General features: G+C 35.5%; 1 long non-coding RNA gene across 1 annotated transcript in view; it reads left to right on the top strand.

Annotated features, from left to right (window-relative positions):
- The first annotated feature begins 543 nt into the window (after nt 1-543).
- Nucleotides 544-6,000, top strand: part of LOC129533517 (uncharacterized) — a 311,392-nt gene continuing 305,935 nt past the window's right edge. The window contains exon 1 of the long non-coding RNA XR_010133908.1: nt 544-673. This is a non-coding gene — a long non-coding RNA (uncharacterized lncRNA). The remainder of the gene's footprint in view (nt 674-6,000) is intronic.

Here is a 6,000-nt window from a genome sequence, read left to right as displayed (position 1 = left end):
GAAACTGAAATAAGTTAATTGCTTTCCAAAGAAAAGGATCCCAGTGTTTTTAAACCAAGGGGAAAAAAGCAAAGGTCTGTCTAACTGCCATGTAAACTCATTTTAAATGTCATGTCTTATTACAACCTGATAATCGGAATGCTTATTTCCCCCTTTTGCTTAAGCCATCAAATTTGTCAAAATTTTATGATAATTCATTCCATCATTCCTTAGACATTTAAATGACAGAGAGCCCTAGTCAAGGGGGGGAAAGCCTCTGTAATCCTACTCCTCATAGTATAGCTGCCTCCAGAGAGATTTTTAAAATATTCCATATCATGGTATAAGCAGCAGCTAAATTTCTCAATTTCACTGTGATTTCTTGCCGTTTTGGAAAGTGACAATAAGTTGGCTACGTACCATTCTTGACCTTTTGACTTCGGAACCACTGCTGACCAAATCCTAGCTTGCCTTGTTTAAGTCAGTAGCTCTATTACCACTCTGATCCTCTCCCAGAGGGTCTGAAGCTTTCACTCATGCTCCTGAACGGGTAAGCTCCCCCTCTAGTGTTCACTGCTCATCAGATTATTCCTCCAACAAATAAGACAGAGAACTGCCTGTTTTTTTGGTTCCCTATCGAAGGACGGAGCTTGGAACAACATTTATAACGGTTTAATGACACAAAGAGTAAAAGGTAAGTATAAATCCTACATTAAAAAAAAAGTTCCTTCCTTTTGATTCCTTTGAAAGCATTGCTACTGTTTGGTTATGAAACTAAGAAATGTTGCTTGTGCTGCCTTGCAGGCAGTATGCATGGCTGAATAGACAGGATGAGTTTGAAAGATATAAGATGATCTTGGAAAAAACAATCCTTTCTGTTGGGAAGCTGGATGTCTGGTTATGAATAAATGACTTTTCATTGGAAGCTGACACTCAGGAGCTCTTTATTTGTAGACCAATTACCAGCAGAGGAGCAGGATAGGGGAGGGGGTTGTTCTAGGGAACCCTAGCATATTTTTCTTCCAGAATTTTAAAAAAGACCAGTAAAAAATGAAATGCCTTCCATTTGTTTTTACAAAGAGCCTGGGTAAACAGTCCTCTACATTAAAAGACCCTCACTATATTTGACACAGAACTACAGAAAAAAGCGCAATAGATATTGGTGGTAGTTTTCAAGTGTGTTGAACTCAAAGGTTAAAAGTTCAACAACTTCATTAAATGTAGTGTTGAAGCCTTAGTGAGGCATAATCCAGAATTTATCATGCAATTGAAAGTAAGAGAAAGAAAAAAGAAAGAGCAAAAGAAGGAAAAAAATAAAACAAAAAGCTGATATAGTTCTGAGAGGTTAATCTTCACAGTTGGTTACTAAACTAAAATCTAGAAGTTTTATTTATTAATTTTCAATCATGGGCATAATTTTAAACAAAAAAAAAGTGTACACCAGATTCTACAAAGAAGGCACAGATAAACTTTCTATTTAATTGTTTCAAAGTGTGTTTGAAACAATTGTGTATGTCTTGAAATAGGTCATATAATTTATTTGAAATTCAGGTTGGAAATAATATGACCACATTAAATTTCAATTGGTTTTAATCTTCTGAATTTTGGGGAATAAAATAAGCCCTCAACAAAGTTTTTCTTCATATTGATGATTCTGAAAATTAGGTTAGTTTTATTCTGGTATTCTAAGCTAACATGTCTTTCTTAATTAAAATACTAGCATTTTTAAAATGTCGTAAATAAGTATGACCACATAAACAGAAGGGAAGAACTTCCTTTTGCCGTATTGTTTTCATATTCTTTAATAATCAAAATGATCACTAGTCTCATCATTCTCACTAAGCATGTATTAAGTACCTACAAATTATACAAACCGACACCCTGTCAGAACTCAACTTACATTATTAAATGTAAAGTTTGTTATGGCATTAAAACTGAATTATTCTTTTTTGGTCTAATAAAGACCTCAAAACGTTTTCTAAAGTACAGTAACCCATTCCGTAAAAATATTCATTACCTTATCATTATTTTTCTCTTTACTGGGTTAAAACTAGGTTGCTTGATATGGCAGAAGAAAAACAATGCTTTCAAGTCCTATAATGTTAGAATACCTTAACTTTTTCCTGTTTTCAATTTTCTAGGTTCTGTGTTTTATTAAATTCCATTTTAGTGCCCTACTTTAAAGCTGACTTCAGCGTGTTGTTAAAAAGGTCATCATTCATGAACTAATGGGACCAGTTGACTAGGACCTATCTTTAATCACAAAGCAGTGGCCCCTTTGAAGGTTCAAAGGATTAATATTGCCTGCATGTCCATTCAGTTTTGAGCTTCTTGGATGACACAACAACACATAGGATGGCCATTTCTACTAGGCTGAGAGATTTCCAGGTGGACAGCTGTCTCTTCTGAACTGGACTCAGATCATACATACTTCCCCCTGAGCAGTTGTTTCACAGAAGTATCCTTCAATCACATGTCTTATGCTAAGACTCACTGTGAGACACACAGTTTGAGTTGGAGGCCAGCACAAATATGAATGTCACCTTCTTTAATTTTATTTTTTTAGAGGCTGCTCTAAATTGCTGGTTCAGGCAAAGTCTAAACCACTAGAAAAATTCTAAAGTAAATAGACTGCCATTTATAATGGAAAAATTGAATTGTACGAAACTTTCATAGCCCACGTTTCTAGTTGTACAAATTTCACATAAAACTTTCTAGTAGGAAGGAAGTCATGATTTATATCAGTTTGACTAACTTAATTGCTAAAGATTATGCAGCATTGCAAAGGACAGGTAAAGAGGCTTCTGTCAATCAAAGTGGTTATAGAAAAACACACAGAAAAAAATGACAACAACAAAAATTTAAAGCACAAAATACGTTTAACTACACAGAACCCTTAAGATCTTTATAATATAAAGTGATTTATTATAGGATTATAAAATATAAGAATGATAGGGTCTTTAGAGATGATCTCACCTACTTTTCTCATTGGTCAAGCCCCAGGCCCAGGAAAACTTGGAAAAATGGGTTGTCTGTTTAATGTCATATGGCGAAAAAATAGAGAACAAGGCATTGGATCTTGGCCTGTGGGTTTCAATTGCAGTGCACTTTATGCCAAGCGAGCTTCAGTCATGCTTTCGAGTTAAGTATGAGTGCTTTCATAGAAATAGGAAGAAAAATACATCTTTGGGAAGTTTGGAGGAGACATGAGTTATTTTAGGAGATAGCACTTTTTTTTTTTTGAGGCAGAGTCTTGCACTGTCGCCCGGGCTGGAGTGCAGTGGCGCGATCTCAGCTCACTGCAACCTCTGCCTCCCAGGTTCAAGCGATTCTCCTGCCTCAGCCTCCTGAGTAGCTGGGATTACAGGCACCCACCACCGGAGTTTCACTCTGTTGGCCAGGCTTGTCTCAAACGCTTGACCTCGTGATCCTCAGCCTCCCAAAGTGCTGCGATTACAGGTGTGAACCACCACGCCCAGCCCAAATTAATAAACACAATTTTTATATACATGTTGAAAAGTGGTCATGTGGGCTTACTTATTTTTCAGAAGAAATTATGCATTCATTGATTAATTAACAACAATTCCAATGATTATGACACAAGAGTAGGTGGTTAATGGCTTTTAAATTATAACAGCAAGATAAAAAAATTTTTTTAAAGTAAGTGCACTATTTTCTTTGTTAACCCTATCATCCTAAGTGGGAAGGATAAATTAATGTCTTGCTTTATCTTTGTTACGGACTGTTTGTGCCCACCCCACCCAAATTTCATATCTTGAAATATAATCCCCAAAGTGATGCTTTTTGGAGGTAGGGCCTATGGCAGGTGATTAGGTCATGAGGGTGGAGCCCTCATGAATGGGATTAGTGCCCTTAAAAAAAGAGGCCAGAGAATTAGCGGAAGGATTTAAGGTGCAGTTGGCTTTCTGCAGCGTGGAAGATGGCCCTCACTGCCAGATGATGCTGGCACCCTGATCTCAGATTTTCAGCTTCCAGAACTGTGAGAAATAAATGTTTGTTGTTTAAACTACTCAGCCTAGGGTAATTTGTTATAGTAACCTGAACTAACTAAGACAGCCTTTCTGAGACAGCCTCTCAAATCAATTTTCAGATTTCTAAAGTGATTAATGAGGTCGGTCATACATCCTACCAGGAAAGTTAGGTAAAGTAACCAGATTTTAATGTCTTTACAAGCTTAATTAACAAGGTTAAAATTGATCTTTTATTAATCTCACTTAGCATGTGAAAAAGTATGTCTCTTTCTTTGATCTCAGTTGAAATTTTCTGTATTCACCATTTATTCTATCATGTTCCTAACTGTATATCTGTGATCTAATTAAATATTAATCCAATCTATACACATAGATAAAAACCCTGAAACTATATATATTCACATATAAACAGTAGTTTTACCTTGGTAGAGTGAAATTATACATGTTTTATTTCTAATTTTTTTGCAATAAACATGTATTTCTATCCTAATGTTAAATAATCTTTCTCATATAATGTCATCGAAAAAAGAAACTGACATCTAGTGAAAAGGACAGAAAGAACTAAAAATGCATTGTTCATGTTTTTAGTAGTCTCTACCTGTTTTCCCACAAAGTGGGAAGTTAACAATGTATTGTTTTCAAGTATTTATTGAGTGCCTATATGCGTCTGGCACTGTTGCAGAGTTTAGGATATGTCAGTGAACAAAACAAGTGAGAACACTGCTTTCTTAGAGCTTAAATTCTAGTGAGAATCAATTAGAAAACATTAGGAAAACAATGAAGTTTATAAAGGTAAGGCTATAAAATTTGTCCATGAGGAGATTGTGGTCAATTGTGTGTGGCAGCAAGGGAAGTAATAAAAATAGGAAAATGTGGAGGAATATTGAATCTCCTTTGAGTACAATTTTGGTGGCTACGTTGATAACAGTTTATATAGGAAAAAGTCTGAATTTAGCCCAAGGAAACTGGTCATAAGGAATACAGATGACACTTTTGCGGGTTTGAAATCGTTAAGGAAATAAAGAGGAAAATCCTTACCTGTAGGGAGCAGAGGCTTCAAAATATGGTTCATTGATCTCATTGTGCTGCTGAAATATTTACATGAACTAAATATGAAACAAGAGTATTATTTGCATTTACACTTAAAGTTCGTGAGTTGCAGGTAGTTCTTTAGTATAGGAGCAAAGAACACATACATTAATCGTGAATTAAATTGCTTGAATCAACATTAATTCATGGAAAGTATTAGTCCACATGATAAAAGCATTATTGTGAGCATGTTGGAATTTCATCATTTTGAACATCCTGCCTTACTTCTCTTTACTTTTTAAAAATTCAATTCATTAATTGTCTACATTTGGAGACTTACTTTGATTCTTTTTCTTCCCTTGCTCCAATCTCTGTTAGGAGCATAATTCTGTGCTACATTTAGTTAGATGCTAGTCCTTCACACATTCTGATTCAATTGTAAGTTTTCTTATCCTGTTTTGCCAGAGAATGCTGAAGAGCAATGATTACACCTTTTTCTTTTCTGCATCTACATCTCTATTCTCAGTGCCATAACCTTCCACTCATGAATAAATAAAATCATTGTTGTAAAGATGGAATGAAAGAAAACTTGAGCTTCCTAGTCTTCATTCTACAGCTTGATCATTATTTTACAGATATAGCAATAAATTTTCCATGATAGTAAACATTTTTTCAAGGCGAAAAGATGTATTCTAAATTAGAGCCACATATGGAAATGAGGACTCTTGCCTGCAACTCTAAACTCATGCAATTGTAAAATCTCTTTGGTCTAGAATGCCAGTATCATATCTGTTTCAGAAAGTGTCTCTCCAAAAGAGATATGATATTGGCATTTTCTAGCAAAGGAGTTTTACAATTGCATAAGTTTAGAGTTGGAGGAGGCAAGAATCCTAATTTCCATATGTGGCTCTAATTTAGAATACATCTTTTCGCCTTGAAAAAAATATCTCTCCAGCCGGGCGCGGAAGCTCATGCCCGTAATCACAGCAGTTTGGGGGGC

This window comes from Gorilla gorilla, chromosome 4 (genome assembly GCF_029281585.2).
Source record: "Gorilla gorilla gorilla isolate KB3781 chromosome 4, NHGRI_mGorGor1-v2.1_pri, whole genome shotgun sequence".
Classification (NCBI taxonomy): Eukaryota; Metazoa; Chordata; class Mammalia; order Primates; family Hominidae; genus Gorilla; species Gorilla gorilla.
This window is presented reverse-complemented; position numbering and strand designations above follow the sequence as displayed.